At 39.2% G+C, this 26455-nt stretch overlaps 1 long non-coding RNA gene, 1 other non-coding gene and 1 pseudogene across 2 annotated transcripts in view; 1 reads left to right on the forward strand and 2 right to left on the reverse strand.

Moving 5' to 3' along the window:
- The window catches only part of LOC138994904 (uncharacterized), a 65360-nt gene that overhangs the window by 36209 nt on the left and 2696 nt on the right, over window positions 1–26455 (reverse strand). The gene's annotated exons all lie outside the window — the stretch shown is intronic.
- On the reverse strand, window positions 5001–6215 carry LOC138994536 (keratin, type I cytoskeletal 18 pseudogene; annotated as a pseudogene).
- Window positions 19566–19672, forward strand: LOC138995305 (U6 spliceosomal RNA). The gene has a single exon (XR_011468614.1). It is a non-coding gene; the product is annotated as a U6 spliceosomal RNA (small nuclear RNA).

Below are 26455 nucleotides of genomic sequence, written 5' to 3' on the forward strand. Positions count from 1 at the left end.
TGTTCATTCTGAAATACAGTTATACCTAGGATATGGAAACTGGCAAATTGCCTGAGCCCCACTGTGTTGGGGGCTATGTGGACTTCAGGATTAAATTAGATCAACTCCATGAATCAGAATGGCATTGAGGGGAGACAGAGGAGGAGGCATTACTATTAATTAAACAGCAATGATTCAGCACATTGTGGCAAAGTGAGTATGTATGCATCTCAACCAAATTCACGTGTGCAGGGAATGAATGTAAGTTTATTTTCCTATAATACTTAGTTTCTATTATAAGCTTCCATTCCATTGGGTGGATCAATCAGGATGGAGTAAGAAAACAGAAACCACTGTAGGTGTTTCAGGCAGGAGGGGATTTAATATGGAGAATAAGATGCTTATATAACTCTTTGGAAAAGGCTAGGGAAGCAAAGGCCAGGGAAAACCACCAATAATCTGAGGAAATAAGAAGTTGCAGAAAAGCCGAAACCGGTTTGGCTCAGTGGATAGAGCGTCGGCCTTCGGACTGAAGGGTCCCGGGTTCGATTCCGGTCAAGGACATGTACCTGGGTTGCAGGCACATCCCCAGTAGGAGATGTGCAGGAGGCAGCTGATCGATGTTTCTCTCTCATCGATGTTTCTAACTCTCTATCTCTCTCCCTTCCTCTCTCTGTAAAAAATCAATAAAAAAAAAAAATATATATATATATATATATATATATATAAAAAAGAAGTTGCAGAAAATTTAAAAGCTATCTCAGCTGCCTGCATGGCCAAGGCAGAGGGAATTCAAGGGGACAGCCAGAAGCCACTGCAATACTTCATCTTGCTGTCTGCTGAGTCCCATGTTCCCTCGATGTTGGAGAAACAATAATGGCTTCTGCTTCTCTTCTACCTTCCAAATCTCACTTGAATGACTCTCATTGACTGAATCTAACTAAGGCTATTAACAGGGGAGTTTGCCAAGAGTAGTTGCTAGGCTTCCTGCTCCTGCAATATCGGGAAGAGCTTACAAGAATAGGGAAGGTTTTGAGACCAGCGGTGGGCAAACAGTAGCTCTGTGTCAAAGTTGACTTGCCACGTGTTTTTTTGTAAATAAATCTTTATTGGAACACACACACACACACACACACACACACACACAAAAAGAACAGGGAAGGTTTTGAATACCAACAGACAATCTCTGGCACATGGTGGAAATTTAAACGCAGCTAATTCAGAGGTCCCCTACTCTTTCTCCAGGATTTGGGGTAGTGGGTAGAAGCAGCTTTTATGAGACCTAAAGTTTATACAATTGGGAGGGAAGTTCATTACAAAAAGAATACAAAATAAATAAATTAGGTGCAACCTTGAATTTTTATTCAGAATGGGACATCACAACTAATTATTCATCTTAAAACGTTTACAAGTACACAAATATAACAAATTCCAGAAAAATAACTTGGTATTGTTATTAATTAACTATCCAAGGTGTTGTTATAGCTTCCATTCAATATTGGTAATGTCATGTAAATCTTTAGAATTGTCAAATCCAAAAAAGCTTCTATCAAGTTTCTTTCATACAATAACTATTTTGGTTTTCAAGTTCAGAATTTGATGTTTACATTCTTAGCTCTACTGATACAGACTGCCCTGGATGCTCACTCTAATGATTTCCACCTGTTCAAAATGACAGGCAGGAAGGTCTTAAAGAACAACTTGCTCCCAGTTTCACCAGCCCTAGAGAGGGTTCTTCTTGGAACTGAGCCCAACATTAATAACATAGTGAAAAGGGGAGACAACAGTAGCATCTGCTTTATAATCATGGTGCATTAGCCTTTTTATGTAAGTAGTTTTTCTTGTGGGAAGCAAGAGCTAACTTGTTCTAGATATAAATCCATATAATAAGCCAGGTTCTAGTATAACATTTACCCATTTGCTGATTTCAAAATACTAATCTTGAAAGAAGAAAACATACCTGTGAGGACTTAATACTATCCGTCTGAATTTTCTTAGCCAATTCCTAAAACACACACACACACACACACACACACACAGGGCTTTTTTTTTTTTTCCAGAGAGGGAGGGAGAGGGATAGAAACATCAATGATGAGAGAGAATCATTGATCAGCTGCCTCCTGCATGCCACCTACTGGGGATGGAGCCTGCCATCTGGGCATGTGCCGTGACCAGGAATTGAACCATGATCTCCTGGTTCATAGGTCAACGCTCAACCACTGAACCATTCTAGGCGGCAACACACAACTTTTTTGAGAAATTTTCCAGCATGATTTGCTGTAATTAGAGGGGAGGTGTAGCTGCTACAATCTAGCAGTGAGATTCCTGGGCTTAAGAGAGGTTTGCTGATTGGTTCCTTGGCCTACAGCAAGAAATTGAATCTGGATAGATCACTTTGTATAGTAAACGAACTTCTCTTGAACTCTCATCTTTCACTTTCTTATGCATGAAACCTTTCTTTGAACTCTCATCTCTCAGTTTCTTATACATGACAGCTAAATTTCCATTTTCCTCCCTTCCTAGGACGAAAATTTTCATTAGACAATGTGACATACAGTAAGCAATTATAATGAAAATCAACATAACTATAGCAGATACTACTAGTAGCTTACCCCAAATATGCTCTCTCCTTCTTCCTTACTAACAGAACTCCTATATTATTGGGAGCATTATTGTATTGAGCTAAAAGATTAGCTTCTCTTAAAAACCAGATGGCCTCATGACTAAATTCTGGACAAATAGATAAAAGCAGAAATGATGTGAGGGACTTGGGGACAGACTCCTTAGAAGTGAACTTAATCAGCCTGCAGGTCTTTACGTCCTTTTGGCTTTCCTTCTTTTTTCCTGTCTGGAATGTGCAGGTGACGGATACTTTCAATAGCCATCTAGGACCATTACTAGCTATGCCCTAGAAAGGTTGACCTATTAAGAAGGAAACTGGATATATGATAACTATGGAGCTGCCAAATCAGCCCTGGGTATCTCTTTCTAAACTTCTTTTGTATCAAAGAGAAATAAAATGCCTTACTTACGCCATTTGTTATTTTGAATTTTCATTTATGTACAGTTGGATCTAATCATAACTGACAAAATAAACAAGCCTGGTAACACAGGTATCCTAAATGAACAACTTAGGAGTTAAATATCTTTCTTCTTCTCTAATACATTATTAAATGACAGCTAGCCAACTTATTTTAATTTATAAATAACATTCTTTACCTTGAGGGTGTAGTGACAGTGAAAAGCATGAGGAGAGCTCTGGGATGCTGGTAAAGTTTGTTTCTTGATCAGGTGTATTGCTTGTGAGTTGGACTTGATATATGCATACATCTCTGTCTAAATTTTATACATCAATACAAAGTTTTAAAATATATCCACTGTAAATTTGTCTTTCTTTGTGGAATTACTAACCAGTTTAGTTAGGATTCGATATTTTAAACGGTTAAGTCCTCAGAGAAGTGTGAAGGTGAAATGAAATAATAAATGTGAATTATTCACTTTTAGCCTACTGAGTCATGCATCCTATGAAAATTTTTGGAGAACCTACTATGTACACGGCAGGATCAGCTATCACTATTGTAATTGTTTGCCTATTTGTGTTCCTCCCATAGACAGGGACTAACTCTGTTTTGTTCATGTTGTAAACACAGTTGTTTAACATGGTGCCAGTCAAATAGTGGCTCTTAATGGAATACTGAGTGAATATATTATATGTTAAATAAGCTCTCATGGATCGCTAGGCGAATGCATTTCAGTTTCAAACAACTGACTTATAAGTGATCTTTTGGAATTCATTTGTAAATTAAGGGCAATTGAAGGCTCTTCAGCATCAATATTAAATCAATAATCACAAGTAAAATTTCAGGCACTTCTCCTAACACCCCAGAAATTATGTAGTCCAAAACATAAAAGGGTGAAAATCATAATGCAATTATCACAAGAATCCATCAAAAGCCTTTAACTACACTAGTTAAAAAGAGTGGAACAGATTGACTTCTTGATATAATAATGAAAATGCAAACACTATGACTTACCACATACCATATCAAAACAGAACATTTCATTGCATGGCAAGAAAGAAAAGATGTCTGTGTTTTAAGCAATCAAAGAACAAATTGAAAATGCAAGCAACTGGAAAAAAGGCAGTCCATAAAAATTCCCTGTTAAAATACAGAAAATGTATGACTATAAATTTTCTATGTAATTTAGAATATACAGGGTGGCTTTAAAAAACTGTCTAGATTTCAAAAGGAGAGAAACATCAGCTTGACATCGGAGGAGACCTATTTTGAGGGTGCATACCCACTCCAAAATCCTCTCTGTGAAAGCTGCCTCCTTGACAAAAGAGCAAGCCTACACAGCCGTTTTTGTCAAGTAACCCTCCAGCCACAGCTTATTGGACAACTGGAGAACTCGTAACCGAAGATGAACCAGTCAGAATCTTTCTCCCGAAAGCCTGAGTTAGCAGGCACCGAGTCTGTAGGTAATGATGAGCTCCAGAACTAGAAGGTGAACTAGAGTCAGCACCAAGGCTACCCAAAGTTTCACAAAAGCCAAAATTATGAAAAGCAGAAGCTGTAAGCAAAGGAGACTGAAAAAAACGAAAGATGGAATATTTATGCAAAAAAGTGCAGAAGCAAGATATCATAAGTAGAATGCAGAATAGGGGAATGAGCTCTGTTCCTGGATTTTCAGTTGCCATGAAATCTGTTTCTTGCTTTTTTCCCCCTCTTGCTCAATGATCTCTAAATTTTTTTAAAATTGATTTTAGAGAGGAAGGGAGAGGGAGAGAGAGAGATAGAAACCTCAATAATGAGAGAGAATCATTGATTGGCTGCTTCCTGAATGCCCCACACTGAGGATCGAGCCTGCAACCCAAGCATGTGCCCTTGACCATAATCGAACCCGGGTCCCTTTGGTCCCCAGGCCAACACTCTATCCACTGAGCCAAACCAGCCAGGGCGATCTCTGAATTTTTTATTGGCCTCCTGACCCTCAAGGGGTCCCCTGGTTTTGCTGCCTTAACATCTCAGAACTTTGATGTCATTGACTTGAGACACCACTTTGCTGTCCACAATCCTCTGGGTGGCAGTATTTTGGATGGATTGCATGGAGTCGCCATTGTCCAGGGTGTCACCAAGATCAAAGTCCTCCCCTTCTTCCAGCAGGGCCTCATACTATTATTGGGTGCTGCTCCTCTGCCCGGGTCTGGGCCAGCTCTGACTCTAGGTGCTGCAGGATCCCGTGGAGCTATTCCATCTTCATGACACAGCACGTCTCCACCTCGCATAGGCTGCTCTCCAAACTGGCCTTTAGATTTCTCATCAAGTCAAGGTCGATCCCTTAGGATTGAACCATACGCCTCAGCTCCATGAGTGTCATCACAGCAGCTCCCATCTCAGTAGTCTGTGAGGTGACCACTGTGGGACCAGTTTGCTGGGACCAGTACTTGTCCAGCTCCTTTCAGTTCCTCTGAGCCAGCTTATCATATGGGCCTGGATACCCTGAGGTGCTGAGATTTGAGGCATCCAACTCTGTGGTCAACCCAGAGTTGGCAATCTGGCTTTGTAGACCATTTACTTCCTCCTCCTGGTTCTTCTTCATGAAGAGCAGCTGCTCCTTGAGAGCCTCGATCTCTGTCTCCAGCTGCAGTTGAGTGATACTGGCGTCATCAACAACTTTTCAGAGCCTATTGTCACTCTCCATAGACTGGCTCATGGCCAGCTCCCTCTCATATTTGTCTCTGAAGTCATCAGCAGCGAGACAGGCTGAACGATGTGGGCATTGTCCTCAGAACTGCCAAGGACCTGAGTCCTCAGGTCCTCTGTGATCTTGAAGTAATGCCCCCAGTCTCTGACCTAGGATCCCTTCTTCTCCAGGTGTTCCCAGATATTGCTCTCCAATCTCCAATTGTTAGCCTCCAGGCTCCTCACCCTCGCCAGGGAGGAGGCCAGGCAGTCACTCAGGCATTGCATAGTCTCCTTCTCGCTCTTCTCAGCAATAGTATGATGCAATAGTATGATGCCTGTTATGCCCACCAGACCCCTGTCCATTCCTGTGGCTAGGCCCCCGGACTCCCACTCGCTCTGCACGCTGGTGGAGTGGGACATGGAGATCCGGGAGCCCAAACCCCCAGCACTTGTATTTGATGCTGGCTGCTTTGCTGGCAGGCCAGCCGGGTTGCTGCGAGACTGCAGGAGCCCAGGGTCTGGTAGTTGGTGGGTGCTGAAGCTCATATTGTTCAGGGAGGAAGGCAAGAGGCCAAGAGTCAGGTTTCAGCTGCCCTTGTTTTTTTGTTTTTTTTTAATAATTAAAGTAATCTACTAATACCCCTGTCCCTGTCCAGTGTCCCCAATCCTACTTTTTACTTGAACAAATATTTCTTCAGCACCTATCATTTGTCAGACACTTTTCTTTGCACCAAGAATATAGTAATAAATAAAAGAAAACAAAATCATGAAGTTATTGGTGTTAAGTGGTATAATTATAATGAACATATGAACAGATCATTATAACACGGGGTTATAACAGAGTAAATGCAATACCTTCTGTGACTTAGGGTGAACCTCACCCAACATTTTATTTGAAATAGTTTGAGTGCAGTTTTGTATATTGCAACCAAAAGAACCCCTGCTTGAACATCTGATTTAAATATAATTATACTGTTTCCCCTTGTCTCCCACCCTCCAGGAGTGGATAAGAATGCCAACACCCTACCAAGGTTAGAATGTAGGTTCCACCACTCATTAGCATACAGCCTAGCGCGTATTACAGAACCTCTATGTGCATCAGCCTTTTCTTTTACTTCACGGGGTTGCTGTGAAGACTAAATGGGTAATTCATATGAAAAGCTTTAGAAGTATACCTGACATTTGATAAGTGCTCAACAATTGTTAGTTGCCATTATTGTTGTTGCTGTGCCTGTTATGTTAATCTTGTATTTGTTGTAATCTGAAGAAGTGTCAGCTGGAAAAGACTGGGTGGCAGTACTTGTTTGTACATGATTGACGGTTAAGGTCTGATACTCAGCTTTGCTAAACTAAAATGTGTTAATATACACAGAGATTAGCTCATACAGTCAGGAAGTTCTGGTGAAGGTACTGGCTCTACTGACTCAACTCTACTATCAGAGAATCAAGTTGACCACTCTCTTCCATGAACATATTCTCTTTAGAAACAGAGTAAAAGACTTTTTTCTTAGTAATTACCTCAAGTATGCCTGCTCTCTGAGGGTACTCACAGGCCACCTTGATTAGGTTTGGGGTGTGCCCAAATCTTCTTCAGTCTTACTTTAACAGCAGATGTCTTAGATCTGTCTTTGCTGCTGATGGATGATCTCATTCATCAAAAGAACTTTTGAGCCTGGCTGGTTTGGCTCACTGGATAGAGCGAAGGCCTGGGGACTGAAGGATCCCAGGTTCGATTCCGGTCAAGGGCATGTACCTTGGTTGCGGGCACACCCCCAGTAGGGGATGTGCAGGAGGCAGCTGATCGATGCTTCTCTCTCATCAATGTTTCTGACTCTCTATCCCTCGCCCTTCCTCTCTGTAAAAAATCAATAAAATATACATTTTCTTAAAAAGAACTTTTGAGACTTTTCTAATTTTATTTCTTTAACTTTAGCTTAATGGGTGTGTTGCAGTCATCCCCAATCTGAAAGATCATGTCAACCATTTAAGCATAACTTTATCCTATTCTAAATTACCATGTGCTATTGGTCACAATAAAATGAACTAATATTCCTCAAGATGAGTTGATTCTAAAATTAGAACTTTAGAATGGTGTGAGTTCTAAATACATTTCCTCCTATCTTCTTGGAATCCTTGCTATTTAGATATCTCCAGAGAGGCAAATGCTTAAAGATTTGACTTGTCTATATGAGAAAGAGCGTGGCACTTAAGTATGCTTTAATAGCTATAACTCTAAGAACAGATGTTTGTGTGTTTCGTGGGCATCATAAATATTAAGAACGATGTTATATGGCTCGGAAAGCACTTCCCATTAATTGTTAATGCTCACTATGTGGATAAGAGAGGCAGATTCCTTGGGGAGAAATCAAGATACATTTTTATATTACTGTATTTCAATTTCAGGGCTGAGGCTGGGGAGCACTGGTTTCTGATTCCTTGAATATCAGATGAAAATTCAAATTAATATAATGCTTGAGTATCCCTTGATCCTTATAGCTCCGTAGTGAGATATATAATGTGTAACTATAACAGGAGATATGGTGGAAGAGGACAGCAGAGGTGAATTCAAAGGTCAGTTCCACCTCTTCCTGGCTCAGTGATCATGGACTTTTTTAGCCTTTATGAATGTAGTTATTAACCTATAAAATAGAGGCTAATAATACCTACCAGATAGGGCTGTTATTCAATAAGAAATATGTGTAAAGATTCTGAGTCAGTACCTGGATTAGTTTTTTTCTGCTTTGTATCAAATTAGAGATGGTGAGTGCTTGGTGTGGACTATGCACAAAAAGCAGCCAATGTGTGACAAAATTCTTTGAATTTTTGGCAACTTAAGATTGTTCAGGGGTTCTGACCTTCATATAGAAAGCTTTTCCCAGTGAGATTTCATATTCATCATTAATATCCCACATACCAGCCTAGTGCCGGTTGATCTTTCCTAGCTGCCCACGACATTTATTCATTCATTTTTTATTTTTTATGAGGAAGGGAAAGGAAGAGAAAGATAGAAACATCAATGATGAGAGAGAATCGTTGATTGGCTGCCTCCTGCACGCCCCCTACTGGGGATTGAGCCTAAGGGCACGTGCCCTTGACTAGAATCGAACCCGGGACCCTTTAGTCCGCAGCCCAAGGCTCTATCCACTGAGCTAAACTGGCTAGGGCTTATTCGTGTTTTTATTTTTATTTTTATTGATTTTTAGAGAGAGAGGAACGGAGAGGGGGAGAGAGAGAGAAACGTCAATGTAAGAGGGTAAAATCAACCAGCTACCTCCGGCTGCCTCCTACATGTCCCCTACCAGAGATTGAGCCTGCAAGCCTGCATGTGCCCTGACCAAGAATGGAACCAACAGCCCTCACCGGTTTGGCTCAGTGGATAGAGTGTCGGCCTGTGGACTGAAGGGTCCCAGGTTCGATTCTGGTCAAGGGCATGTACCTTGGTTGCAGGCACATCCCCAGTAGGGAGTGTGCAGGAGGCAGCTGATTGATGTTTCTCTCTCATGGATGTTTCTAGCTCTCTATCCCTCTCCCTTCCTCTCTGTAAAAAAAAAAAAAAAAAAAAAAAAAAAAATCAATAAAATATATTTAAAAAAAAAAGAATGGAACCAACAACCTTTTGGTGCAGGGGATGATACCCAACAAACTGAACCATACTGGTCAGGGCTATTCATTCATTTTTCGAGGGCCCACTTGGAATCATGAAGACAATATGGTCTCTTACCTACTACCAACCACATAGTTTAGTAGAGGACAAACATGCAAAAACAATTACAATATTATCTCTAATAGAGGGCTATGGAAGGCCAGCAAGAGCACAGTTCTGTTTATCTGAGGGACACAGCTGTATTAAGGAATGAAAAATCCAGGTACCTGTCCCAGACACCAATACATATGGAATGCGACCAAAACCAGAAATGTGCTAGTTAACTAAGATTTCTGTACAAAACCTCTTTAAAAAAAAAAAAAAGAAAGAAAAAAAGAACAGAGGCTCTCTTTTTTCAATTGATTTCAGAGAGTAGGGGAGAGGGAGAGATAGAAACTTTAATGATGAGAGAGAATCATTGATCAGCTGCCTCCTGAATGCCCCCTACTGGGGACTGAGCCCTCAATCCCAGCAGGTGCCCTTGACTGGAATTGAACTCAGGACCCTTCAGTCTGCAGGCCGATGCTCTATCCACTGAGCCAAACCAGCTAGGGCTATACAAAACTTACCTTCCTGGTGAATATAATTTGTTTTTGCTTCTACCAAAGAAGACAATGCTTTCACATGGACGTTTAAAGAACAAAAACTTCCTCTCCAGAGTTGACCTATGTCAGCTGATTAGTTTTGCCATGAGCAGCTGCAGATGAAATCAACTAAAATTCTGAAATCAAACCATGCATAGAGCCAAGCTGTTTTTTCTGGAATGAATTTCAAACTGTTGAACAAAGCCTAAATTTTAAACTCTTTGGTATGTCTCCCAAGTAGTCTGATTCAGTAAATTGCAAAAGAAAATAGAAATGAGAACAAGAATTACAAAAAATGATATTTCTTCTTTCCAGAACCTTGATTCTACTTCAGCTAGTGGGGGTGGTTGAACCCTCTTTTTAATATAATAATAAAAATATTAGTTTCTCCCTAACCCCACCTAAAATGTTGGATAAATATTTTTAAGCGTACTGTTTTGAGGAAGCATCAAATTATTAGTCTGTCTGGGATACTTTCATGTCTCAATCTTTCCCTGGAAGCAGAATGGGATGGGGAAGACACCAGAGAGGAGGAGACTTGTAGCTACCTTCAGGGATGAGGTTTGTCTGGGAGGAGAAAAAGGAGAAAAAGAAATGCCTCCTCTTCTCCAGATTCATCATACCAAGGTCTATGATTTTACCATTATAAAAAATTGGGAAAAATAGTAGAAATCACTGTTTCCTGTTCATGACATGTTATGAACACAAATAATATCCAGGTGATCTAAAACTGCACTGTTACTTTGAATTTATGTAATCGATGAGGATTAATATCTTGTGCATGAGGGTACTTAATAAATATGTGTTAATGAATGTTTAATTGCTCATGGTGATGTTCTCCAGGAATGAAGAGCAGAAAGATGTCATGATAATCTGCACGTCACATTTCTTGAATCAAGCAATGATATTTGGAAAAATATAAAATATCTACATGGATTTTTGAAGATAATATGTGCATTGTACCTTTTCTCAAATTTAACATTTATTTCTTTTAAAATATTTTTATTGATTTTTAGGAAGAAAGGGAGAGAGAGAGAAACATCAATGTGAGAGCAAAACATTGATTGGCTGCCTCCTCACCCCCCACCCCCAGCAGGAATCCAGCCCCCATCCTGGGCATATGCTCTGATTGGGAATCGAACCAGCAATCTTTCAGTGTATGGACGACGCCCAACCGAGCCACACCAGCCAAGGCTTACTTTCCTTTTTTGAGCATTTTGGATTATAACTACATGATAAAAATGTAGAATTTTGAAATACTGGTTTTCATGTTTTATATAGTCATTTTTTATTTTTCTTAAAATGAAGATACACCTGTCCTTTGAAATAAACTATCCACAGCAGGTAATATACTCCTTATTGATTCTACAATTTACTGTTCAGTTGGTCTTTGTATTAGATAGATCAATGTAATAAACACCAGGATTTTAAAAAAATATATCTTTATTGATTGCAGAGAGGAAGGGGGAGAGAGAGAGAGAGATAGAAACATCAATGATGAGAGAGAATCATTGATTGGCTGCCTCCTGCACGCCCCCCACTGGGGACCGAGCCTGCAACTTGACTGGAGTCGAACCTGGGACCCTTCAGTCCCCAGGCCGATGCTCTATCCACTGAGCCAAACCAGCGAGGGCAACACCAGGATTTTTTAAAAAGTAGCTTATATAATTTCTTTTTCATACATGCTGTATAGATTCTTTAATGAAGTTTTCTCTTTTTTTTTTGGTTTAAGACTCTGCTTTTAAAAATACACAGACATGTATGAATTAAAGGCCAAATTCATAATTTATTCTTGCAATAAGCACCTTGCCATAGGCACTACTAATAGAGAAATTTTTTTTAATATATTTTATTGATTTTTTTACAAAGAGGAAGGGAGAGGGATAGAGAGTCAGAAACATCGATGAGAGAGAGAAACATCGATCAGTTGCCTCCTGCACATCTCCCACTGAGAATGTGCCCGCAACCAAGGTACATGCCCCTGACCGGAATCGAACCTGGGACCTTACAGTCTGCAGGCCAACGCTCTATCCACTGAGCCAATAGAGAAATTTTGATAGTTTCTTCTTAAAGTATTTGAAAGTTCATACAAATTTATGAATGGAAAAACATATGAAAGGGCACCTATCAATATACCACAGTAATTTTCTCTGGGTGATAGTGAAATTACAGACAATTTTTTACCTTCTTTTTCCCTGCCCATACTGTCTGATTTTTCTCAAGTAAACATATTAAAATGTAAAAATAACTCCTGGAAAAAGAAAACCACTAGATGAGAAATGATCTTTGGGATATTAAACTTGACATTTGGAAGTCTGAGTTTTCACTTAGCACATTTTATCACCACTAATGGATTGGAACTATAGCTCACCTTGCCATCGGTTAAATAGAAATGAATGAAGGAAATACCTTTTTCACAGTTATTGTCATAGCCGTAAAGAGCATATTTAAAGCACTTCACATAGTGCCTGGCACACTGTATAATAAGCTAGAGCTGCTTAATAAGCTAGAGCTGTTGTTATTATCAGTATATGCTAAGACTGTAGAAATAAACCCCCTAGGCACCCTTTAAGCCTTATTTAACAATGCTCTCAAGTCAACAGGAGATACACACTTGGATCTTTAGAAAAGCAATCAGAGAATTAAGCTGCTTATTTCTTCTTTGCTTTCAAATTTTCAATTAATGAAGTATTTCAAACATTCAGGACATAAGAGAAACCTACCCTCTTTCTCACTCTTTTTAAAAGTGAAATATTACAGATACAACTAAAGCCCAAACCTCTCAATTCTTTTTTTTCTCTCCCCAAAGATAATCATTATCCTGAAGCTGATTTAGGCACACTTTTGTACTTTTCTACTTATATCCATACTATCCATACTCACTTATATTCATAAATAATATATACAAGTGTTTATGTGTGGGGAAACATGAAGCCAAACCAGAAATTCCTTCTTGGGATGCTTTTATTCTCTATTTCTCCATCGTAAATAGTAATTCTACATATGTTTTTAATAAAACTTTGCTTTATCAATATGAAATTACTCCAATTATAAGCCTTTCATTCCATATTAATGCGTGTTTAGCTTTAAACCAAATAAAATTACAGAAAGATAAGCCAAACCTCCCTAAAGGCTCCATGTAGAATACTTTGTAATCCGTAGTCTAATTATGACTTTTAAAACACAGAACTTAGAAAAGTAATTACATCTTAATAAGTTTGTTCATTTATTAAATTGGGTTTACTCTAAAATATTTATGTTTTTATGTAAATGGGACAGATCTAATTAAGCAAGTCAACAAGGAAAAGCAGTTACACACAGAAATAAAATCTTTTTCTTTATTCAAACTTAAAGTGCTAATCATTATTGGAAAAGAATTACCAATTTTCCAAATTGTTAATGCCAATCCTATCCCTTCAAATATTATTTTCAACCTGAATATATAACTTATGGAGAGCTGGTACTGCAAGCTACTAAATGTGATTAGCACATTTAATGAACTCACCCCTAATGCCTTGGTAGGGCCAGACCAAATGATTTCACGGGCCTTACATGGCCTATGGGCCGGACATTCCCCATCCCTGACTCTACTTGAAAGGAACTCATTCATGAATCTTTCTACCTTGGCGACATCTATCGGATTCATGATTTCACACCTGACATTTTTCTTTGGCACTCCAATATGGAGGTAAACCAGACAAATGCATACCTGTTTTTCTAAAGACTTTTGAACACACTTTTGTACAAATCAATGCCAATGGCTACATTAAATGTGGATGAAAAAGAGTTCTTTTGGATGAGTTTGGCACCTGTAAAATACTCAACTAAATTGTGACTATTACTTTCAGTCAAATAGATGATCAAAGACATCTTTTCTCCTTTTGATCCTGGTTGTTCAGATTCTACTGCCTTCCTCATCAGCACAATTCGCTGAGTCTGTAGATAAAATCTGCAGAAACCCTCAGCAATCAACAGGCAACTCCACAGCCTTTTAACTATATTGCTTTATCTTATTTTAGCACCTTATATTTCCCTACCACTTTACACCACGATATTCCTACACTGAAATCATTAAGTATACTAAAAGGTGGTGAAGGAAAGCAGTTGTCCAATGGAGCAAGATCTGAGCATTTACACACCTGAACTCTCCAGGGGACAGTTCCATGGCAAAACAATCTAGTCACAAAGGGAGGAGGGTTAAACTGAAATTATGACTAACCAGTGTCTTGATTATTTTGAAGGCCGAAGTGTGTTCATCTGTGTTCTGATACCTGCTTCCTGGTAACATTGAATGGAGCTCATCTCAGCATTTAATTTTTGCTCATACCACTTTCCCAAACAATCATGAGGAGCATAAAGAAAGGAAATATTCTACTTAATAAACACGACAGTGTGGGAAATAAATGCTTACTTTAAAAAATAGCTTTTCATTCATTTGGTCAATATAAAATAAATATATCCTCATTATAGAAGATTTTGAAAATGTCAAAAACAAGAAAGAAATTTAAAAATCATGTTTGTAGCCCCAATCCAAAAGATAACTGTTAATAATACATCAGTGCATTTCCTTTGGGCTTTTAGTCATGCACAGTTTAAAAAAAAAACATTGCTGTGATCATCCTATATATAGGATATATATATACTTTTGTGTCCTATTTTCACTTCCAATTATAACACAAGCAAAAATGCATACTTTGAAAGCTGATGTGAGTACAGGGTTTAGTAAAAATATGTGTTTCATTTGAACTGGAAGTCGAAATTATATTACTTTGAAATCATAAAACATATTTCTTCATCATTTTATCACTCCCTCTTGTATTATTTAAGCTGAACATTACATTTTTTTTCTAGACTTTGGAGTTTTATCTTTTTTGGACAGTAAATATGATTGCTAGCAGTTATTATATTTCATGACAAATTAAAAATGTTCTTTTAGCCCAGCCGGCAAGGCTCAGTGGTTGAGTGTCGACCTATGAACCAAGTCACGGTTCAATTCCCGATCAGGGCATATACCTGGGTTGCGGGCTTGATCCCCAGTATGGGGTGTGGTGGAGGCAGCTGATCAATGATTCTCTCTTGTCATTGATGTCTCTCTCTCTCTCTCTCTGAAATCAATAAAAATACATTTTTTAAATGTTGTTTTAAAGCTCTACGTTTGCTCTAGGTCTGACATTTATATCATGGAATATTTTATTCAATTCATTAACATATTATCAAAGACCTAGCATTACCTTTGAAATAAAATAATTCTACTTCTTATAATAATAGCTTTCTGTGAATCAATGACTTAAAAAACCCAAATTACAAATATTTATTAAACTCTTCAATGTTACATCAGTTTTCCTCCCATTCACCCATACTGCAGTCCTGATATAAGACACCATAAGGAGTAGTAATCAAGAATTAACTTTTTCTTTTTAAAAACTGTCAAAAGCTTGCTACACCAGCATCCAGCGACAGGAGGAGAAATGTCTCCAGTCTACTATACTCCCCTCCAAGCCAAGTTTTAATTTGTTGAGAATGGGGGTGGGGATCCTATAAAAATCTTGGCAAAATACAGAGCTGCTAATTTAATCAATTTTAGTAGTTAAGGCAGTGATTTCAAGTGCTAACGCAATCTGTTGAAAGAACTAATTTCCAAGGTAGAGGAGATTCATTTATTTCTACTTTTCCTTCCCAGTTTTCCAATCTAAGGGAATGTGGGTAGCCATCATGAAACCAGAGAGATCCCCCACCCCCAACCCCAATATACACACATCAAGATTTAGGAGGCTTAGGCTTTAACTCAAACCCTAACGTAGCAGATAAATATACTCTCCCTTTCCCTGGGGAGAGTCTTCGAGACCCAAATGAAGTAGATCTTAACAGATGTGGAATATACACCTGCGTGAGAGTGCAGTGGGAACTAAAAATGGCCATTGTAAGTGCCAGGAAAGTGACTTAAAGCACTTAGGAGTTTAGGGCAGGATGAGAGAGTTCCTTCTATGGTGCTCAATAAAGGATTCCTGGAGAGGAACCTTGGACCTTCGCATTAAAAGATAGGATTTGAGGAGGTAGAAGTTGTAAGAAGTTTAGGTAAAGTAAGGGTCATGAAAAAGACATTGCAAGAAAACACAGGGCTGTTTGGGGTATGTTTCCATTTGGTGGATTCCAGGGTTCATATGGGAATTGTAGGGAATAAATATAGTTGGGTTCAACTCTGTCTAAACAGAGTTCAAGTCAGGAGTATATTGGGTTGGGACCCACCAGGAATCTGTTTATATGAGAGACTAAACAGCCTCCCAGGAAAAAATTACACAGACTCTGCCTATTAACCATAGTATGGAGGATTAAGAGAGGGGGGGATTTGAAATTTTTATTTGCTTATTTTTAACTAGATTTTGTCAACTGATAAAGGGATATATATATAATTTTCTAACAGTTCAAAGAGTGATTCAATAAAAAATGCTTCTCCCGCCCAGCCAGTGTGGCTCAGTGGTTGAGTATCAACCTATGAACCAGGAGGTCAAGGTTTGATTCCCGGTCAGGGCATATGCCCGGGTTGCGGGCTTGATCCCCAGTGTGGGGCGTGCAGGAGGCAGCCAGTCAATGATTCTCTCATCATTAATGTTTCTATCTCTCTCTTTCTCCCTTCCTCTCTGAAATCAATAAAAAATACATATATTTTTTAAAAATGCTTCTCCCGCCCATCCCAGTCCCCTAGTGGGGAAGAGATGGATTTTGAGTTCATCCCAGGGGCCACTGTTCACATTAGATCTTCCAGCCCAGCTCACGAACCCACACTTAGTTGTCATGTAGAAAGAAGGGGTTCAAAGTTAAAAATGGAAGATTTATGTTCACTGAAATCTCTAAAAGAATCTGGGGAGACAAAATGGTCACAGGAACAGTTTGGGTACTTTGCCCTCAGAGTATAGCTCAAAAGGGTGAGAATAAATCCTGCCTACCTGGGTAGGGACCCCACGGGGCTATGACAATAGAAGGGCTCCAGAGACAGAGTGAAGCTTTGACACATCAAATCTTCCAGCTCACCAGTGACTCGAATGGTGCAGGTCCAGGCCCAAGGCTCTGGTGACAACGGCACCACTGACTTCTAAGCAGGGAGAGGAGCACTGTAAGGTAGAAACACAGAAGGTAGCTCAAGGGCATAGAGTCTGTGGAATTCCTCATCCTCCATGATGCAAGGTGACATCAGAGATGTCCTTGTAGTGTGGTTGGTGGTTGAGAGTTAGACTTTTGGAGTTGGCCTTCCAGGGCTTTATCCTGGCATTGTCACTTAGTTCCTGCTGGTACCTTCTGCAGGGGATTGTAAGGATTTGCTCAGGTAACAGACCTGAACAGTGTGACCCAGTGTCTGGTTCATAGTCATCTTTAGTGTTATTTTCTTTTAACAAAATTGAGGTATAATTGACACATAATATTAGTTTCAAGTGTAAAACGTAATGATTTGATATTTGTATACATTGAGAAAGGATCGCTCTTTCATGTTATTATTCTTATCAAGATGCTCATCAGGATGTGGATACCTCAGCAGACAACCCAGGGGGGAAACAAAAGAGCCAAAGAAAAGGGGAAGGAGCCTCAGAAATAATAGGGGTCTTTGCAGCAGTGGGGAGGGGCTGAGCTAGGAGAATGCTGTTTATTTTTGTGAAGGTGAGTCTGTTGTTTTTATGCCCAGGCCTCTGAATCCTCAGGAGACATAAGCTATTCAGGCTAGACAGGGAGTAAGGCTGGAATTCACAGTGGATTTTGAATGTTTAGCTGAGAAGCTTGATTTCATTTAAGAGGTTATGAAGAAAAACTGAAAGCATTATATTAAGATTAATCCAGAGATCTATACAAAGAAGTCAGAGAAGGGGAAGCTCCAAGAAAGAGAGACCAATTATACGATTATTACCATAGACTGTGGGAGAAGACATAAGGAGCTGAAATAAGTTGGTAGCATTGAGAATAGAAATGAAGGGACAGATGTGAGAGAAACGCTTGGCGACAGAACTATCCCGGGATATATAAAGCATCTGCCTGACCAAGTTTTCAATGTGTTCCAGTCCAAATCCCAGAGTTTTAGAAACTATGCAAACCAGCACCTTGCCATATGCAATCCAACAATGTATTGGATTTTCCCCACTGTTTGCATATATTGTTTTAAATAATGAAACATTTTTCCAGACCAAATTTCTTATTAATTTATTGAACACCACCTTAAATGCTGATTCTCTAGCACAGATACTTTAAATGATTTTCTTTTCCCAGTTCACTTTACATTTGTAAATTTTAAACTATTTTACCATCTGCTGACCCATTATAAATTAAATTATTAATGAAGCTTATAATAAGTGGCAAATATATAACCAAATCACCAGGATTTAAGAAAATATATTGACATTAATGACTTTGTTTATTGTCATTACTTTCCATTATCTTCCTGATAGTGTAATATTGATATTAAATTCAGAACTAAGAGTTATAAACATTTAAAAATTATAGTAAATCATAGATACAGAAAACAGATTGATGGTTGCTAGAGGGGAGGAGGGTTGGGAGAAGAGGAGGGTTGGGGGACTGGGTGAAAAAGGTGAAGGGATTGAGAAGTACAGATTGGTAGTTACAAAATAGTCACAGGATGCAAAGTATAGCAGAGGAAATATAGTCAATAATCTATATATATAAAAGCCAAGCGACCGATTGGTGGAACGACCAGAACGACCAGTGGCTATGATGCGCACTGCGGCAGCCAACCAGCCTGATGGGGGGGCGGCCAGCCAGCCAACTGCCTGTGGCCCCTCCCCCATGCCAGTCCCACCCCCAATTGGCCCCCCCTCCCTGATCACTGAAGTGTGACCTTCAGTGATCCTAAGTAAGTAAATGCTCTCCAGCCTTCATAGACCAGAACCGGAATGACGAGTGATCAGAAGGAAAACTGCTCACGGTCTGGACCATCAGTCAGGTGTCTAGGTGAGGTACCCAGCACACCCACCACTTTCCCCGCCCCTGATCACCCCACCCCCACCCCGAAGCAGTCAGGTGTCTAGGAGAGGTACCCAACACAACCACCATCTTCCCCACCCCCGATCGGCCCCCCCACTCTGATGCAGTCAGGTGTCTAGGAGAGGTACCCAGCACAACCACCATCTTCCCCACCCCCGATTGGCACCTCCACCCTGATGCAGTCAGGTGTCGGGAGAGGTACCCAGCACAACCACCATCTTCCTGCGTTCTCTCCCCACTGCTTACTACCAAAGAGGGCAGCCACATCACACCACGGCCTCTCTTTAGAGGGTTTGTCAGCAGGGAACTAAACCACATTACCTGTCTTAGGGAGAGGCTTAGAAACAGAAGCTGTAAGTGTCCCTGACAGTAAAGCACCTTTGAAGCTTCAACTCATCCAAAAGCCAACAGCAAATGTGTATACACCCTTCAAAGATCTTTGACATTAATAACTCACCCTGATTAGGGGCGGGCAGCTGGACCCCATCCATGCACGAATTCATGCACTGGGCCTCAAGTATTTTAATAACTATGTATGGTGCCAGGTAGGTACTAGAAATATCAGGGGCACGCTTTGTAAAGTATGCGACTGTCTAACTACTATGTTATATGCCTGAAACTAATACAAAATAATACTGAATGCAAACTGTAATTGAAAAAAATATATCAGAAAATGATAGTAAAGTGCTCGCTTCGGCAGCACATATACTAAAATTGGGCCGATACAGAGATGATTATCATGGCCCCTGCACAAGGATGACACGCAAATTAGTGAAGCATTCCATATTTTTTAAAGTGATAGTAAAAATGTGCAAACCTAAGCCTATAATTTGTCTAGTTATCCAGGAATGAAATGTTATACTACTACTAGAGGCCCGATGCATGAAATTCGTGCAAGAGTAGGCCTTCGCAGCCCTGACTGCCTCAGCCCTCGCAGCCCCGGCTTCGTCTGGAAGGTCATCGGGATGGTCATTCTGCTGTTTGGCCATTCACTCGATTTGCATATTATGCTTTTCTTATTATAGATCATTATAGATTGTGTGATATTGTGATTTATAATAAAAAATATATATATTTGGCCTTTGTTCCTGTTCCTGGCACAGGGCTTCTAAAACCCTTGGAATTTCCTGATAGGAATAATAAAGGTGTTTTTTAACCCTCACCTGAGAATATGTTTTTATTGATTTTAGAGGGAGAGAGAAAGAGAAACATTGATATGAGAGAGAAACATTGATCAGTTGCCTCCTGGGGATCAAACCCACAACATAGGTACATGCCCTGACAAGGAATTAAACCCACGATATTTCTGGTGTACAGATGACATTCTAACCAACTAAGTCACCTAGCAAGGGCCAAAATATGTGTTCTTAAACAAATGCCACACTGAACATTTTCTGCTCTTGTGTTTATTTTTATATAATTTCAGACTTACAGGAAAGTTGCAAAAATAGTACCAAGAACTCCCTTCTACTCTTTGCCCAGATCCCTGAATGTTAACACTTGACTACACTTGTTTTATCCTTTCCTTTTCCTTTCTCTCTCTCTCTGAACCTTTTGAGAGTATCTTATGAAGCCCCTTTACTTATCAATAGTTCATTGTGTATTTCCTAAAAAAAAGGAATTTTTTTGCAATAGCCAATGACCACAGTACAATGACCAAATCAGGAAATTAATATTGATACAATACTATATCTAATCTTGTTCATGTTTTTCCAATTTTCCCAACAATGTCCTTTATAACAAAAGAAAATTCTGGGTCAGGCTTTGCTTTTGGTTATGTCTTTTTAATTTTCATTCTTAGCATTTCATGACACTGACATTTTTTTATAATAAAGACCAGTTATTTTGTAGAATGTCCCTTAACTTACAGTTGCCTGATGTTTTCTCATGATTAGATTCAAGTTATGCTTTCTTGGCAAAAACACCATAGAAATGATGTTATATTCTTAGTATATCCTGCTAGGAGGCACATAATGTCAATTTGTCTGATTATTGATGTTGACCATGAACAGTTCTGCAACCTATGTTTTCATTCACTATACAAAATTTCTCATGTCTTTCAAAATTCATGGAACATCATTTCAGTGTCTATACAGTATTTCATTTATGAACATATCATAATTTGTTAATTGCTCATATTTCTGTTTCATGTGTCACTGCATTGGTAAGAACTAGAATTATATAACAACGAAGTTATAGATGCCTCATTTTAATAGAAATATTTTGTGTTTTGCCATTAAATATTTTACTGGCTGTTAATTTGAAATGTTTTTCAAATTATTAGAGAAATACTTTCCATAGGAGTGATTAAAATTTAACAACCAAGAAATATCTGTTTGTTCATTACTCATTCATTCATGACCATATTCCTGTAATTGCCTGCCCCCTACTGTGATACATACATAGCACAATACGTGTATCCAAACTATATTTCTTTTTTGAAAAAAATATTTTCATTGATTTCAGGGAGGAAAAGAGGGAGAGAGAGAGAGAAAGAAACATCCATGATGAGAGAAGCATTGATCGGCTGCCTTCTGCACACCCTCTACTGGGTGTGCCCTGTAACTCAGGTATGTGCCCTTACCAGTAATCTAACCATGACCTCCTAGTCCATAGGTTGATGCTCAACCACTGAGCCACGTCAACTGGGCTCTTTTTTCTTTTTAACCCTCACCCGATGACATTTTTCCATTAATTTTCAGAGTGGAGAGGAGAGGGAGAAACAGAAAGAGAGAAACGTCAATGTGAGAGAGACATATTGATTGGCTGCCTCGGTAACAGAAGTATATGTCCTTAACTGGAATCGAACCCGGGACCCTTCAGTCGTCAGGCCGAGGCTCTATCCACTGAGCCAAATCAGCTAGGACCGTGGTCGGCAAACCGCGACTCATGAGCCACATGCGGCTCTTTGGCCCCTTAAGTGTGGCTCTTCCACAAAATACCACATGTGGGCGCACATGTACAGTGTGATTGAAACTTCGTGGCCCATGCGCAGAAGTCAGTATCTTGTGGAAGAGCCAGTATTTTGCGGAAGAGCCGCACTCATGGGCCCAAAGAGCTGCATTTGGCTCGTGAGCCGTGGTTTGCCGAGCTGCAGTTTGCCGACCACTGGCTAGGACAAAACCAGTAGTCAACAGAGCCAAATAATCAACAGTACAACGATTGAAATTTCTTTTGAGAGCCAAATTTTTTAAACTTAAACTATACAGGTAGGTACATTGTTATTAACTTAATTAGGGTACTCCTAAGCTGGCCTTTGCTAAAAACGTCCTCAATCTGATTGAGGTACATTCGCTGAGGTCGACCCCTTCCAACTCTCCCATCCACACTCGTCTTGTATACTTGTTTCAGATAGACGAGTGTGGATGGGAGAGTTGGAAGGGGTCGACCTCAGCGAACGTACCTCAAAACAATATACCTCCCACGCGCTGCGTCTCCCGTCGCCCCACCAACCAACACCCCTCACTTCTTCTAACGCCACTTCTTCAAAATAGACTCGCCCAGGCCGAAAACCAACTTCTGCGCATGGGCCACGAAGTATCAATTGCACTGTACATGCGCTCCCGCACGTGGTATTTTGTGGAAGAGCCACACTCAAGGGGCCAAAGAGCCACATGTGGCTCGCGAGCCGCGGTTTGCCAACCACTGGGCTAGGACCAACCTATATTTCTTTATGATGCTATATTCTCTTGCCCTCTGGAAATTGTCTCTTATTTATTGTTTGAAACTTGCCATTCGAAAACTGCCCCCTCAGCTCCTTCTCAGAACAACTACATTTTATCAGCAATTTCAAGTTCTACCCTCTCCACTCTGGGCTCTGTCTAGCTGCTGACTTTGGCAGAGGGGTGAGAGAAGAGGACTTGGTAGCTGGCAAGCAACAATGGCGAGAAGCTGATAGGATGAATTTGCTACCTGAGGTTAAAGGTTCAGCAGTTTCAAGCAAGTGCAGGGCAAAAGGATGAAGCTCTTTTATCAAGGACAAAGCTCTTCTATCTTCTTTTGGATAACTCTAAGAGTTTTGGTTAGATAAGAGAGTTTTTGACACCCTCAGACTTACATAAGTGATGTTCCACTGGAGTGTCTTTGAGAGCAGGGTTCACTAGAAGATATCGAGCTGTTGTTGCACTCTAGTAATTGTTACTAATCACAAACTATGGAAGTGCATAAAAGATTTACTTATATGTGCTTAACCAGTTTACTGAACCAGTTTACTGAAGAGTTTCAACTCAGGGGGTATAAACATGAAACTCTTTTTTCTCTCATAGGCCCAACTGTACTATGTTTAATCCCTCCTGTCCCTTTAACATCTTGGGCAAATTCTGTAACTTGCTGATCCCTTTCCAATGCTAAAAGTCAAGCCCTTAAAAATTCCTATTATACCCTTCAAACTTAAATGGTGCACTTAGAAACGTGCAATATTATGGACATACTTATACTAAAAAAATTATTCATTGTTTATCGGAAATTCAAATTTAATTGGGTGTTCTGATTTTCATTTGCTAAATCTGGCAACCCTAAATTTTATTTCATTTCTTCCTCACCTACTTCACTTCCCAGAGCAGGCTTGGCCCAAAGATGGAAGGATGCAGAGTGGAGAAGAGGCATAGTCTACATTGATATTCCTCTCTCCTCAGCTTTCTCCTCTTGCTCCTCTGATGTTGGTGGTGGCAAGGAAGGATGGAAAAGGAAAACATCTCTGACTCCACCCTCATGACCAAATCACCTCTCAAAGTTTCCAGCTCCAAATACCATCACTTTGGATGTTGGGATTTAACATATGAATTTTGAAGGGACACAAACATTCAGTATCTATCAATTTTCTTCAGTGAATTTTATCATTTTAACTCTTACATTTAGGTCCATTTTGAGTTAATTTTACACACAGGTATTTTAATAAATATTGTTGGTACATGGGAAACATACATGTTTCATATATAGATGCTAAGTGGTCTAGATTTGCTTTATGAGGATGGGCTTCTTGGAACACCACCATCTTAGATAATTCAGTATTCAGTACAGCAGCAAAAACTTAGCACTTTAAATCTGGCTGGATTGTAGATAGAGACTGACATGTTAGATTTAGTACAACTGTAGAATTAATACTCAAATCTCCCATGCTGCACAGTTTTCCCATATGCTGCATAAAAATGCTATATAGTTTCTCACCCATAAGCTGCTATGTTAGGGTGTTAGCTGGTTTTATGCTCTCAACTTGCTTAATGTTTTCATTTATATACAATAGAGTTTTATACCACATAGGCCAAACCATCTATTGTAAAATAATTTACAGTAAAATCATAATAAATTTATACAAGGTATTGATTTAACATTAATTTTCAAACTGTGAAAATCAATGAGCTATAAATCCGTAAATAAATTGGTGAAACAAAAGACGTGAATGACAAGAAAAATTAGTCACTCTGTTGTGTATGTGCTTTTTAGATAGCTAAATATATGGGAGGAGGAAAATAGAGGGGAGGAGGCTTCATAAAATGTAAAATTAGCAACATATAAAAATAACAATGCACAAAGAAGTAGGCTCTTGCAACAAAATTGTGAAGAATACCACCCAAGAATCTGGTTCATAATCTTGACATACTGGCATCCCAATTCAGTTGAATGATACTCTGCAAAGTAAAGCATCTTCATATTCTTGTGCTTCCAAAAAATTTTGGAGGCGATCAGTAGCACAATCTATTTAATTTTTAGAATATCATGTTTCTGTTTGTGTGCACATGTTTGAATATCTTTACTATTGAAAAGACCACACTGAAGACATCACCTTGGCCACATAACAGTCTACATTTCCAGTGGATGTTTGAGTCCCCTCTGCTTACTTCATAAGCAATCATTGAGCCTGGGTTTGATAACCTGCAGTGATGGGAACGTAGGACTTCTGATACATTATGGTCTCTTTGTTCTAGTTTTGACTGGTTACTTAGAGACTGTGGCAATGCCAGTTCAGTCTTCATTTTGGTCAGAGAAAACCTTTTTTCTAAGGCCATATTTACCCTTTGCAACCCAACCTCAGTGGTGGCAACTGGGCACAAGAGAGACCAAACAAGGAAGTCACTATATTAATGAAGATACCATTATCATTGCTTGAGAAAAAGCATAAGTCCTTCATTTGGGCATATTTAATTGATATTTGCTGTCTTTATATTGCCATATACATACTAATTTTGGGGGAATATCTACATTTTATATTCTCATCATAGCATCTATCTAATACAATCTTTGTGGATGTTTATAGACCTTCTCTCTGGAAAATCTGCAGGCAGTCTGGTAACTCTATATTTATATAAAAGCCAAAGAACTAGGAATAGATCAGAGATCTGGGAGAGAATAAGGATCATATCCAAAGAAATCAGTTGAGAATCAGCTTTAAGTATAAATAAATCACAATTAACATTTTGTGGAACAAAAATTCATAAAAATAAATACACTAATTGTTTCTTCCTACATATTATAAATAAATTATATCATGCCATGGGTAAAGATTTTAAATAAACAATTGCCAAATGAGAGTCAAAATTCTCCAGCATATATTCACTGACAAGGGACTGCTATAGAATCTTTTTTTTTTTTTTTTTTTAAATATATTTTTATTGATTTTTTACAGAGAGAAAGGGAGAGAGATAGAGAGTCAGAAACATCGATGAGAGAGAAACATCGACCAGCTGCCTCCTGCACACCTCCCACTGGGGATGTGCCCGCAACCAAGGTACATGCCCTTGACCGGAATCGAACCTGGGACCTTTCAGTCCGCAGGCCGACGCTCTATCCACTGAGCCAAACCGGTCTTGGCTGCTATAGAATCTTTTAAAAAATCTTAATACCCTATTCTAAAGAATAGGGCATATACAGTCAAAATCACTTTAGGCCTTATTTTTTCCATCTGTAAAAGTATAGTACTAGTGTTGACTTCTTAAAAGTCTAATTCCCAGCAAGAAATATATACACACTTGTAATTTCTGACTGATTAGAGCGCCCTCATGTGTGTCTTTGTTATAATGTTTTAGACATCTGAAAAAGTATTAATCTCAGCAGCACTACAATTATGTCTTTATTTTCCCATATATAATAGTTTCAAGTATCACTCAGTAAATTCTAAAGAGTGTGACAATCTTACTACATCTCACTAACTTTTCATATGCCAAATTTTATTCTAAAGTAATGAAGTTATTATTGTGGTTTAAATTTTAATGAATTAAAGGGTTTTTCCTTTAAAGCTCCTATGATAAGTTTTTCATTATAATATTATTTTATTATCATTCCTGAAAGAAAATATGTAGCCAATTAAGTTGTTAATTGTATGTGATAACTTGTCAGTACCTTTTTAGGGGTGGTTAACAGCTCAAAGGGCCAAGTTATTTGAAATGTTAAATAATTTGCATAATACGTTTAAAAATAGGAGGGAGGCCGTCATCAAACTTTAAAAGGTTGGAAACAGCCGAAACCGGTTTGGCTCAGTGGATAGAGCGTCGGCCTGCGTCGGATTCCGGTCAAGGGCATGTACCTGGGTTGCGGGCACATCTCCAGTGGGAGATGTGCAGGAGGCAGCTGGTCGATGT

The sequence above is a fragment of the Myotis yumanensis genome, unplaced genomic scaffold (assembly GCF_028538775.1).
Source record: "Myotis yumanensis isolate MYYU_CA2020_CCGP unplaced genomic scaffold, mMyoYum1.0.hap1 SCAF_16, whole genome shotgun sequence".
Lineage (NCBI taxonomy): Eukaryota > Metazoa > Chordata > Mammalia > Chiroptera > Vespertilionidae > Myotis > Myotis yumanensis.